The following is a 13,681-nucleotide window of genomic DNA, read 5'->3' on the forward strand; positions in this document are numbered from 1 at the left end:
AGCCCATTCCACATCAGGCCCAGCCAGTATCCTGAATACCCACTTGTCTAAAAAACCAGAACTCTGTTTATAGATCTATGTTCAACAGATATTCAATGAACACAGGCACTGTGTTATGGAGTTAGACATGGATGCTGCCTGCCTTCAAAGAGCTCACAGCCTAGTAAAAAAGATACACAAATAGTTATTACTGTAGTATGGATAGACCTGGCTCTAAAAGCAATGATCAACGTGTACTATTTCAGGAGGTAAGCTGACAAGCTGGGGAAGGACATCTAAGGCAGGGAGGAAACGTGTGTGTGTGTGTGTGTGTGTGTAGGGCCTGGAGTAGGAAACTGTTTGTCCAGACAACTATAAGTGTCATTGTTTTGTCCAGAGAACTCTATGTGGTCTGGCATAGCTGTGGTGAGGACACAGAGTCCAGAAAGCATATTAAGAATGGAACTATGGGGTGCCTGGGTGGCTCAGTCAATTGAGCATTGACTTCAGCTCAGGTCATGATCTTGCAGTTCGTGGGTTCTGTGCTGACAGCTCAGAGCCTGGAGCCCGCTTTGGGTTCTCTCTCTCTCTCTCTCTCTCTCTGCCCACCCCCCCCCCACTTGTGCTTGCTTGCTCTCTCGCTCTCAAAAACAAATAAACTTAAAAACATTTTTTTAAAAAGAATGGACCTGTATGCCATGCTACAGAGATTAAATTTTATTCTGCAGGTATTAAGGGAGCCAGTGAAGGGAATGAACACAGGAAAGAGCAAGAGAAAGAAAGAGGCACAGAAGATAACAAGACTAGAAGGTTAGAGAATCCAACTGATAAAGAAATGGGGAGAATAAACTGTGTTATATTTACAAAATAAAATACTACTCAGCAATAAAAAGGAATGAACTACATATACTAGATCTTTGCACACCCATGTTCATCGCAGCATTATTCATAACAGCCAAAATGGGGAAACAACCCAAATGTCCACCAACAGATAAATAAACAGAATGCAGTTTATACATACAATGGAATGTTATTTAGCCTTAAAAAGGAAGAGAATCCTTTCATATGATCCAACATGAATGAACTTTGAGGTCATTATGCTAAGTGAAATAAATCAGTCACAAAAAGACAAATACTGTGTTGATTCCATATATATGAGATATCTAAAGTAGTCAAATTCATAGAAACGGAAAGTAGAATGGTGGTTGCCAGGGACATGGAGGAGGGGAAATGGGGGGGGGGCTGTTTTTTAAATGGGTATAGAGTAGATGAAAAAGCCTTAGAGATCTATTGTAGAACAATGTGAAAACACTTAATGCTACTAAACTGTATACCTAAAAACACTTAAGATTGTAAATTTTATATCTTTTTTTTACCAGTGTTCAAAACTGTTTAAATTTGGGGAGCCCTGGCTGGCTTGAGCAAGCGACTCTTGATCTCAGGGTTGTGAGTTTGAGCCCTATGTTGGGTGCAGAGATTACTTCAATAAATAAAACTTAAAAAAATAATTAAAATGTTTATATTTTTTAAAAAGGAATGAAATAATATACACAACAGAGTGGATGAATTTCAAAAACTTATTGAGTGTGAGAAGAGAGTCACAAAAGAGGATCTTCTATATGATTCTGTTTACATGAAATTCAAAAACAGGAAAAACTAATTTATGGTGAAAGAAGTCAGAAAAGTGCACAATTCTGGGGAAAAGGAGAGTCACGAGGCACTTTCTGGAGCAATGGGAAGGCTCTAGGTCTTGAACTGGATGTATTACAGAGGTATATACATACGTAAAAAGCTGTCCAATTACACACCTACGATTTTGCACATTTTACTATATGTATAATTAAAATAGAAAGGTTTTCAGTGAGTTGGTAACATTCTATCGATTGGCGTGAGTGGCTCACAGATATTCATTTTAGGATCAAGCTTTATTACAAATACACATTAATATAGTACTTTTTAGAACTTATCAAATAGTTCACATTTTTCAAGCAGGAAATTAATTCCGATTAAATGGGCAAAGGAACAGTCTTTAATCCATCCCTATCTGAATCCCAGTTAGAAAATTATCCCATAAGGAAGATGATGCACAGTCAAAACCCTAGTCAGAAATCTTTCACTCCCTTCTACCCAGACTGAGTTCCAACTACAGGTAAGCAATCCTGCTGCCTTTTCACGGATGTCACCAACATGAATAAAGGAAAGGGGAGATCAATGAGAACCACTGTCTCTGGAACTTCCTTGAGATCGAGAATTTTCATTATATGAAAATAATGTCAAATGAGAGAGAAATTAATGTTTTTTGGTGTTCAGGGCAGTGAAAATACATTTTGCACCCTGTGTTTGACATCCCCCTCACATGTTATTGGTTTTAAAAGAAATTATATGGAAACCAATTAGAACAAAAAATCTCATTAAACCTCTTACAATAGAAGCCCACTTTGCTAGAGCATGCACAATATCTGGGCCCCAGGGATACATGTATAATCGAGGTAAAATTAATCAAAACCTACACATAAAAAGAACAGCAAGAGACAGTTTAAGAAGAAAATCTTTCTTCAGTGTTAGAAATTCCTGAAGTCTGATCACTGAGTGCATAATTCTGCTTATTATTATCTTCCACTCTGTAACACTATATATGTAATTAGGCTGATATCACAGTAAAATGACAGTAAAATGCAGACACAATTCATTTAACAATTAATGTACTGAAGCTAAAAATTCTTACCATGTCATTAATTGCCTGCTTAAAACGCTGCCTCAGTTTCAGTTTTAGATGATCACACACCTTCTTTAAGAACCCAGGGGAAAGGCAATGCACAAGGCAAGGCTTGTTTAGAGGAGAAATAGCAGGCAGCAGTGAGTTTCCTTCTCTCCCTATGGACCCCAACTCAGAAGAGCCTTTACTGTGACCACCAAGCTTACTACTAATTAAAAGAGAAAACAGTAAAGAGCATCTTCTTTCTCAGTAAAGCTCTCCCACCTACCCTCACTCCAAACCGCCTCTTCAATGTTCTCTGTTAGGTTTTAATTTCTCAATATAATAAGAACTAACACTTGCAACAATCTTTTTTTCCTTCTTTTTTTTTCTTTTTTATGTTATTATTTTTTAATTTATTTCAACTGGTAAATTCCCTCTTGGGGTTTTGGGAGAGTAGGAGGACAGAGGAAGACTTGAACCATTCTATGAAGATTGTTGTCTCTGATTTTTTCTATAAAAGGATTTTATTTTTCTAGTCTGGCCCTGGCTGATGATTCCCCACCCACAGTTTTTTCTTCACAAATTTATTCTTTACAAAGAGCTTTGCAGTTGATTCTTAAGGAGGTTTTTTTTTTTTTTCCCCCAGTTTTTGAGGCCATTTTATATAATAGCAGCAAGCCAAAACCCAAAAAGGAGAGAAAATATTCCCAAATCATCCACCAAATCAGTAGCAGAGTCAGGATTAGATCAAAGCATCTGGACAAAAATTTAGAAGGCATAGTTATCAAATGTGCTGATGATACAAAGCTGCAAAAGAAAACCAATACACAGAATGACATCATCAGGACTCAAAAAATATCCTGATAAACTAGAATGATGAGCTGCAATGAACAAGATATATTTAATAAGGATAAAGAGTGGAGCGCCTGGGTGGCTCAGCTGATTAAGTGTCTGACTCCTGATTTTGGCTCAGGTCATGATCTTGTAGTTCGTGGGCTCAGCCCTGTGTTGGGCTCTGTGCTGACAGCAGAGAGCCTGCTTGGGATTGTCTCTCTCTCTCTGCCCCTTCCCTGCTTGCTCTCGCTCTCTCAAAATAAATAAAGTTAAAACAATATAGTAAGGATAAAGAGTTTCATTTAGGTTAAAGAAAAGTTCGGGGTGCCTGGGTGGCTCAGTTGGTTAAATGTCCAACTCTTGATTTCGGCTCAGGTCATGATCTCACTGTCTGAGATGGGCGTGGAGCCTGTTTAAGATTTTCACTATCGGGGCGCCTGGGTGGCTCAGTCGGTTAAGCGTCTGACTTCGGCTCAGGTCATGATCTCACGGTTTGTGAGTTCGAGCCCCGCGTCGGGCTCTGTGCTGACAGCTCAGAGCCTGGAGCCAGCTTTGGATTCTGTGTCTCCTTCTCTCTCTGCCCCTCCCCAACTTGTGCTCTATGTCTCTCAAAAGATAAATAAATGTAAAAAAAATTTTTTTAAATATATATCTAAAGGACAGTCACAGTATGCCAGATATTTTAAAAACCATGGCAAATGAATAACAACTGAAGGAAGAAAGGATAGTACAGAAAGGCAGTAGTATACATCTTAGCCCTTTGAAGAAGTTAATATATAGAAGACAGAGTACATTTTTTGGTGTTACATCTAAAGGTTCAGGTTATAAAGAGGAAGATTCCAACATGAGGAAAAGATTCTCATCATTTTTACAAAGATTTTGTTTTTTTAAGTGATCTCTACACCCAAAGTTGGACTCAAACTTACAACCCCAAGATCACAAGTCACATGCTCCACCAACTGAGCCAGCCAGATGCCCTACGATTCTCATTATTTAAAAAACTGAATAGTCTATATCCTAAAGTATTAAGCACTATTTTCACTAAGTATTCAAGGAGAGGCAGGCTGTGACCCCAATAAGTGAGATTTCTGCTTTGGGAAGCAGACCAGAGTAGATGGCCTCTTCAGTTCTTTTAGCTTTTAAGGTTCTGTGATCCTGGCACCGCTAATCTGTAAGATCAAAGTCCCATAGAAAAGACGAAGTATGGTATGCGGTATCTGGTATAAATCTGAGAATTTAATTAGAGTGATCACGCTCCTACGGAGCCCAAAACACTCCTCTTTTTGTTCACAATAATCCAAAGAAAACTAAAATTTCACCTACTGAAGAGAAGCCTGTTGGGTTTGCTGACCAGGATGATATATTGTTACCCAATTGTAATAGGTTCTAGAACCCACTAACAGATTAACAATCTACTGTGTTCTATGGAGTTAGAATATCTGAGTTATATGACCAGAGTTCCAGCCCAATTTTTCGGAAAGAAAAATGGAGAGAGAAAATTAAGGGATAAGGTAAAGAACTGCCCACAATTTTAAAAGACTTTTTTAACTGCCCTAGATGTTGGATGGAAAAAGGAAAGGAATTAAGGATCTAAATTATGCCTATTGATCCCATTTGTGGCTAGGATTTATAGAAGTTACAATTAGAAACCAGCATTTGTGAGGAGCACCTGGGTGGCTCAGTCAAACATCTGACTTCGGCCCAGGTCATGATCTCACGGTTCATGAGTTCAAACCCTGTGTTGGGCTCTGTGCTGACAGCTCAGAGTCTGGAGTTTGCTTTGGATTCTGTGTCTCCCTCTCTCTCTGTCCCTCCCTCACTAGTATTCTGTCTTTCTCTCTCTCAAAAATAAATAAAAACATTAAAAAAAATTTTTAAAAACCCCAGCATTTGTGAACTAAGTCATGATTAAGTGTCTATACTTCCTACTTAGTGAGAGTTCCTTTTCAAGAAGAAAAAAAAAAAAATCAACCTTTTCTCAAGTGAAAATGAAACTTTTTGTCTTACCTTGGGATCAATGACAATTAGGGAGCAGCACATCCCTAAAGGACCAAGGACAGTTGTACCAGCAGAAGCAGGCCATCTCCAGAGAGCCAGAGAAGGAGAAGAGCTGGCTGGGAAAGAGCAAAGGCCCAGGAGTGACAGATAGGCTTTGGACTGCTATAGACTCTAGCCCCTTCCCAACCTTCTGACCCAATTATCTAATGAATCAACTGGAAATACCTTTCTTTCTCACCTACTAAAACAGCAATAATTCTAGGTCATCTTGACTGCCCCTCTGGTTCTCAACTCCTAGCATTTAGAAACAGATGTAAAGACAAGGAAGCAGTGACAGAAACAGAAGAATAAAGAAATGTTCCTAAGACCAGAGGCTTCTAAAGAAAGGATCTCAAGTCTATCTCACACAAATACACCACCCTTTCGCTTACTCATTCTTTCTCTCTCTGAATCTCTCTCTTCCCAGGTTTTTGATGCTTACGTAATAAGAAACTGGAAAAGGCACAGGGTAGGATCTGCTGATTAAAAGACTAGCAGAATAAAGGACATATGTCAGATGGCTCATCTCCGAGAGCCATAAAAAAGTTAATGCTAAGTTTAAAAACCTAAAGTTAATTTACCACACCACAGAATTACAGGAAAGCAGATCCAATCAATTACCGGTGGCACAAGCACAAACAACAGGACTTTGCCGTGTATAAACACATTTAGAGAAACAGAATGTTGAAGGACTGTGGACCTAAAAAGAGGAGAGAATTTGTTCTCCTACCACGTGGGGGCCATTCACTCACACACCTGGGACCAAGGGCTAGAACACTCTGGAAGAAACTGCCAATTTCACCTACAACTGTCTGCTCAGAATCAAGCCCTTTCAACTTCCCTCAAGGCCCAGGACTCTTAATTACCTCTAGTCACCCAGAAACAGCTACTCTAGTATCACTGGCTCAGTCACAAAAACAGTCCCTCCAAACCACCTCCAAAATGTTCAAGTTAAGTACTTGCCATAATTCATTAAGAAAGAGAAAAATAGGGTCACTTGGGTGGCTCAGTCAGTTAAGTATCCAACGTCAGCTAGGTCATGATCTCACAGTTTGTGGGTTTGACCCCCATGTCAGGCTCTGTGCTGACAGTTTGAAACGTGCTTTGGCTCCTCTGTCTCCTTCCCTCTCTGCCGCTCTGCAGCTCGCACTCTCTGTCTCTCTCTCTCAAAATTAAATAAACATGAAGGAAGGAAGGAAGGAAGGAAGGAAGGAAGGAAGGAAGGAAGGAAGGAAGGAAGGAAGGAAGGAAAATATCGTGGTGCCTGGGTGGCTCATCTGTTAAGAATCCAGTTTTCAATCTCAGCTCAAGTCATGATCTCAAGGTTTGTGGGTTCAAGCCCCATGTCAGGCTCTGCGCTAATAGAGCAAAGCCTGCTTGGGATTCTGTCTCTCCCTTTCTCTACCCTTCTCTCTCTCCCTCTCTCTCTCTCTCTCTCTCAAAATAAATAAACTTTTTTAAAAAAGAAGAAAAAAAAGAAAGAGAAAAAATCAATGTAATTAACAAGCAAAAAGACTAATTGTTTTCCAAAAGAGCATTCAAAATAAGGTCACCAGATATGTATAAGATCTCTTCCAACTAACTCACCATTTACAAGGTTCCTTAAGTTGGCTATTCACATTCCTATAAAACCCAGTGTTGACAAAAGTTGAGGCCCCACACCTGGGAGGCCTCAATTGACACTCTCAGAGCATGCACCTGGGGCCCACTAAGGAGGTCCTGTTTTACAGTCCAAGAGCTTGATTCAGGACAGAGGGCTGAGCTCAAGGTTGGCTTCTTTTCTCCTAGGAGTCATATGCCAGAAATAGTCCCTTATCTGAGTGAATAAAAACAGGCCACAATTAGCAGCCCCTACCTTGGTGGGAGAAAATGAGATGCAAAAGATGGAGCACAGGACAAGATGATTTTCCACAAATCAACACTGACTCCAGACATAAATGAACACACCTTCATCCATTCCACATCAAACTACTGTGTCCTTCTCTCAAAATTACATATACCAATTAGTGCTATTCCTTTTGCACCATACTCTATTTGTTACAAAGCTCAACATGCAAGCATCAAGAGACAATGAGCTCAATATATTTTGAGCCGTAGGCTATCAGCTCACCGAAGAATGGAGCAGGATCTAGAATGCTGTGTTTAACACCCACCTGTGACAGAATCTCTTAACAAGATGTATCTAAACTCTAAACAGACTATTTCCCCATTCTCACCTAGTCTTAGCTCCAGACGTGATAAAGTAAATAAAATTAGGGTCCTGTTTCTAATGCATCCTTACTTCCTCAGGAAATACATGAAATTCTCCTTTTTAGTGTGCTTTTGGCAAATAAAGTTCACTGAAGTGAGTGTTGCATGTGTATGTTATTTAGAGCTACGGAAGAGTTATGTTTCTGTATCTCACTGGAATTTAGTATAATCTAAACAGTTTGTGATTCCAATAAGTTAAGATGTTTATGTATATGGTAAACCCTACAGCAACCACTAACGAAGTAACTAAAAGAAACAGTGAAAAAAAATCATTAAAGAATCAAAGTGCTACACTGAAAAATATTTACTTAATGCAAAAGAAGGCAGTTAAGAAGGTGCAGAGAAAAGGCACATGGGTGGCTCAGTTTGTTGAGTGTCCAACTCTTAATTTTGGCTCAAGTCATAATCCTAGGGCCATGGGATGGAGCCTGCTTAGAATTCTCTCTTTCTCTCTCTCTCTCTCTCTCTCTCTCTCTCTCTCCCCCCCGCCCCTCCCCCACTCATGCTCTCTCTAAAATAAAAGTTTTTTTTAATTAAAAAAAAAAGTTGGGGCACCTGGGTGGCTCAGTCAGTTAAGCGCTGGACTTTGGCTCTGGTCATGATCTCACAGCTCACGAGTTGGAGTCCTGCGTCAGGCTCTGTGCTGACAGCTGACAGCTCAGAGCCTGGAGCCTGATTCGGATTCTGTGTCTCCCTCTCTCTCTGCCCCTCCCCCACTCACACTTTCACTCTCTCTCTCTCCCTCAAATATAAACAAACATTTAAAAAAATAAAAATAAAGGTACAGAGGAACACAAATTCATGAAACACACAGCAAACTAGAAATGAAATGGCAGACATAGTTCAATTATATCAACAACAACACTAAATGTGAGTGGAATAAATAACCCAATCAAAAGGCAGAGACTGTCAGACTAAAGTAAACAAGATCCAACTATATGCTATCCACCAGAGACACATTTTAGATTCAAAGATACAAATAGGTTGAAAGTAAAAGAATGAAAAAAGGTATGTCATGACAGAAATAAAAGCTGAGGCAATTCAACAATAAAAATTGGGTACTAGAGCCCAGGGCCGCCACACCACTGCCTGGCAAACCAGCAAAGCGGAAGCCCTTTAACTAGGAATTTTAGATGTGGAACACATTCCCTGTGCATGGGATTCAATATTGTATGGTTCATTAGGATCTTCTGTGGCTGGCCTTGGGCATTTTAGTAGAATTAGAAGATCATGTGATGTTGGAGTAGGAAGATTTATCTTGGTGGCTTTAGGAAGCTGGTTCCATTTTAAGTATAATTATGCAAGGCTAAAAATTGAGAAAAGAATTGCCAGAGAAGGAACTAAAAATAAGATTTTATATGAAAGTACCCACCTTGATCCTGAAAGAAAACAAACCAACAGCAACAGCAGAAATCAAGCAGTCTCAAGCACAGAAAACCCAAATACAACTCACTGGAGTCAGTGTGAACAAAACTGAGGTCAATTCTATTAAACCTGGTATGTACCATAAGGCTTTCAGTGAAGTAAATAATGTTATGTGTTAGTTATAAATAAAATAAAATAAAAACCTAATAAAAATTGGGGGACTTTAATACCCATTCCTTAATAATGGCTAGAACAACTAGACAGAAGATCAACAAAGAAACAGAAAACTTGACCACCACTAAAAATCAGTTAAACCTAACAGACATCTAGAAAAGAGTACACTCAACAACAGCAGAATAGATATTTTCCTCAAGGACATACGGAACATTTTCTAGGATAGATAATATGCTAGGCCATAAAATAAACCTCAAAAATTTTAAATGACAGAAATAATACAAGATATATCCTCTGATCAAATTTCTTTTTGTTGTTGACTTTTAATTTCATTCTATTGTGGTCAGAGAATATACCTTGTATTATTTTTTTTAATTTATTTATTTTGAAAGAGAGAGAGAACATGAGGGAAAGGCAGAGAGGTATGGAGAGAGAGAGCCTCAAGCAGGCTCCACACTCAGCACAGAGTTCAATGGGGAGCTCAATCCTATGACCCTGAGTTCATAACCCAAGCTGAAATCAAGAGTCAGATGCTTAACCAACTGAGCTACCCAGGCATCCCCACCCTATATTATTTCTACCATGTAAAATTTGAGCATAACATATAGACGTGTTGTATAGACTTGTCAATCATTATACTGTACACCTGAAACTAATGTAACATTGAGGGTTTTTTTTTATGACGTTTAAGCCTAAAATAAGCAGAAGGACGAAAATAATAAAGAGTAGAAATTAATGAAATAAGGAATAGAAAAACAAAAAAGAAAACCAATAAAACCAAAAGCTGGTTCTTTGAAAAGATCAACAAAAGTGACAAACCTTTTAGTTAGAATGATAAAAGAGAAGAAATTCAAATTCCTAGAATCAGAAATGAAAGAATATTACTACTCACCTTACAGAAACACTAAAGTATTATAAAGTACCATTATAAACAACTGTATGCCAATAAATTAGACAACTTAGATGAAATGGACAAATTCTTAGGAAGACACAAATACGGAAACTAGGAGCGCCTGGGTGGCTCAGTCGGTTAAAGAACTGACTCTTGATTTCCGCTCAGGTCATGATGTCACAGTTTTTGAGTTTGAAACCCACATTGGGCTCTGTGCTGACACTGCAGAATCTGCACGGGATTCTCTCTCTGCCCCTCTCCTGCTCAACTCTTTCTCTCTCTCTCAAAATCAATAAATAAACATTAAAATATTTTTCAAAAAACAAGAAAAAAAACCAAAATTATTGAAACTAACTCAAAAAGAAACAGGCAATCTGAACATACCTATAAAACAAGCAAAAAGATTTAATTACTATTTTTAAAAAACTACCTGTGAATACAAGTCCAGGCTCTGATGGCTTCATGGATGAACTATACCAAAGATTTAAAGAATCTCTAAATCCTTTAAAATCTTCTAAAAAAAACTGAAGAGAGGGACCATTTCCCCAACTCATTCTATGAGGCCACCATTACCCTGGTGTCAAAACCAGACAAAGACCACAAGGAAAGAGAACTACAGAACAATCTCTCTGACGAATGTGGGTACAAAAATGCAGCAAATACTACCAATCTGAATCCAACAACATATAAAAAGAATTATACACCTTAACCAAGTGGACTTTATCCCAGGAATGCAAGGCTGGTTTAACATGTGAAAATCAACATATATAGTTGTATCAATAGAATAAGAAACAAATCATCTCAATAGACACAGAAAAAGCATCTGACAAAACCCAATACCTTTTTATGACAAAAAAAAAAAAAAAAAAAAAAAAAAAAACAACCACTCAATAAAAAGGGAATTTTGTCAACTTACAAATAAAGGGCATCTAAAAAAAAAAATCCACAGCCAAATGTTTTTAATAAATTAAAATGTAAGAAAAAATTAAAATATCTATAATCCCTCCAATCAGACATTAGAACACATTGATTAGTATCTTTGCAGTTATAAGCATATTCCTTTTGGGCACATTCTCTTTAACCACATTAATGGGAAGAAGGAAGTGTTAAAATAGTAAAGCCAAAGTTTCTTGGTGAAATATCTCCTCAAAGGGCTAGAAGTAAGGGAAAACATAAACTCTCCCTGTCCAAACTATTTTCCCAATGATGATGCCAAGATACAGACTGACAACCTAAGTTCCAATGGGGCCCCTGATGTCAGGTTGTAAATGGTATCATTCTATATTTCTGGTCCCTTCTAAGTCCACATGAGTAAAGCCAAGAGAAATGAATACAGTTGGATAGGGAAGGGGGTTGCTTGTCTAGAATGAAGTCTCATGCAGATCATTAGAACCAAGGTTGGTAAGACCTCCAGACTTGCACCTTAAGAACAACTTTTTAAGAAGATGATAACAATGAACACTTATATAGCACTGATGGTATGCTAGGCACTATTCCAAGTGCTTTACATATATTGTCATTTAATCATCTCAACAATGACCCCCATTCCATGAGGAAGAGCAAAGAGTGGTTAAAGAATTTGTCCAAAGTAAGTGGTAGAGCTTAGACTCAAACTCACACAACTTAACTCTTAAGAGACCCTGCTCTTGATCACTATGTTATGCCATCTCTAAACAAGCAGAGGAATGAGCAAACCTAAAACACAAAACACAACAGATGCATACAGAAAAAAATGTGGAGTCTCCATTTCTGTGCTTACAAGTTAATTCAGCCTGATTCAAATTAAGAAATCATAACTGTGTTATATCAAAAAAGCAAAGTGGGTGCTGGGTAGACTCCATACCCACATGCAAAAAAATGAAGTTGGACCCTTACCTTGCACCATATACAAAACTTCCCTCAAAATGTATCAAAGACCTAAATGTAACAGCTAAAACTATAAAACTCTTAGAAGGAAACATGGGAAAGCTGCAGGACTTGAATTAGCTATGATTGCTTGGATATAACACCAAAAGCATGGTCAACAAAAGAAAAAAACGATCAGCTGGACTTCATCAAAATTAAAAACTTTTGTGCATCAAAGGACATGATCAACAGAATGAAAAGGCAATCCATGGGAAAAAAATATTTGCAAACCATATACCTCATAAGAGATTGGTATCCAGAATATATAAAGAATTCCTAAAACTCAACAACAAAAAACCCAAACAACCCAATTTAAAAATTGGTAAAGGATAGGAATAGACATTTCTCCAAAGAAGATAGACAAATAGCCTATAAGCACATGTAAAGATCACCAATACTACTAGTCATTAGGGAAATGCAAGCCAAAACTGCAATTCGATACTACTTCACATCCATTAGGAAAGCTATTATCAAAAAATAGAGGGCCAGGGTTCCTGGGTGGCTCAGTCGATTAAGCCCTGACTTCAGCTCAGGTCATGATCCCACAGTTTGTGTGTTTGAGCCCAGCGTCGGGCTCTATGCTGACAGCTCAGAGCCTGGAGCCTGCTTTGGATTCTGTCTCCCTCTCTCTCTGCCCCTTGCCCACTTACACTCAGTCGCTGTCTCTCTCTCTCTCTCTCAAAAACAAACAAACATTAAAAAAAAAAATACACGAGCATCTGCATTGCTCAGTTGATTAGGCATTCAACTCTTGATTTCAGCTCAGGTCATGATCTCAGGATTTGTGGGATTCAGCCCCACACCGGGCCCCACAGAAAGGACAGACTGACAGTCTCCTCTCCCTCCGTCCCTCCCCATTTCATGCTCCCTTGTTCACTCACCCACTCTCCCTCTCCCCCCTCTCTACCCCTCCCCCAACATGTGTGTGCATGGGTGCATGTGTGCACACGCACACTCTCTCACAAAATAAATCAATTTTTTTTAAGTTGATTTATTCTGAAAGAGAGAGAGAGAGCGCGCGCGCGCGCACACACACACACACACACACACACACACACACACGCGCGCGCGCACAAGAGGGGGAGGGGCAGAGAGAGGGAGCGACAGAACCCAATCAGGATCCACTGCCAGCGTAGAGCCTAAAGTGGGGCCCAAACCCATGAACCATGAGATCATGGCCTGAGCCAAGATGAAATCAAGGGTCAGATGTCTAACGGGCTAAGCCACCCAGGTAACCCAATAAATATTAAAAAAAATTAATAATAATAATAATAATAATAATAGAAAACAATAAGGGTTGGCGATGATATGGAGAAATTGGAACCCTTAGGCATTGTTGGTGGGAATGTAAAATGGTGCAGCTACTGTAGAAAAGCGTTATGGTGATTCCCCCCAAAATTAAATTACCATAGATCAGCAATTCTACTTCTGGGTAGAAGAAAAGAAGAAAAAGCTAGGGCACCGGGTAGGCTTAGTCAGTTAAAGCCTCAGACTCTTGATTTCATGGTCTCACAGTTTGTGAGTTCAAGCCCTGTGTAAAGCTCTGT

General features: G+C 38.9%; 1 protein-coding gene and 1 pseudogene across 2 annotated transcripts in view; one reads left to right on the plus strand and one right to left on the minus strand.

Annotated features, from left to right (window-relative positions):
• Positions 1-13,681, minus strand: part of ARMH3 (armadillo like helical domain containing 3) — a 175,564-nt gene that overhangs the window by 70,855 nt on the left and 91,028 nt on the right. The gene's annotated exons all lie outside the window — the stretch shown is intronic.
• On the plus strand, positions 2,456-9,163 carry LOC123577562 (annotated as a pseudogene).

Source organism: Leopardus geoffroyi, chromosome D2, assembly GCF_018350155.1.
Source record: "Leopardus geoffroyi isolate Oge1 chromosome D2, O.geoffroyi_Oge1_pat1.0, whole genome shotgun sequence".
Classification (NCBI taxonomy): Eukaryota; Metazoa; Chordata; class Mammalia; order Carnivora; family Felidae; genus Leopardus; species Leopardus geoffroyi.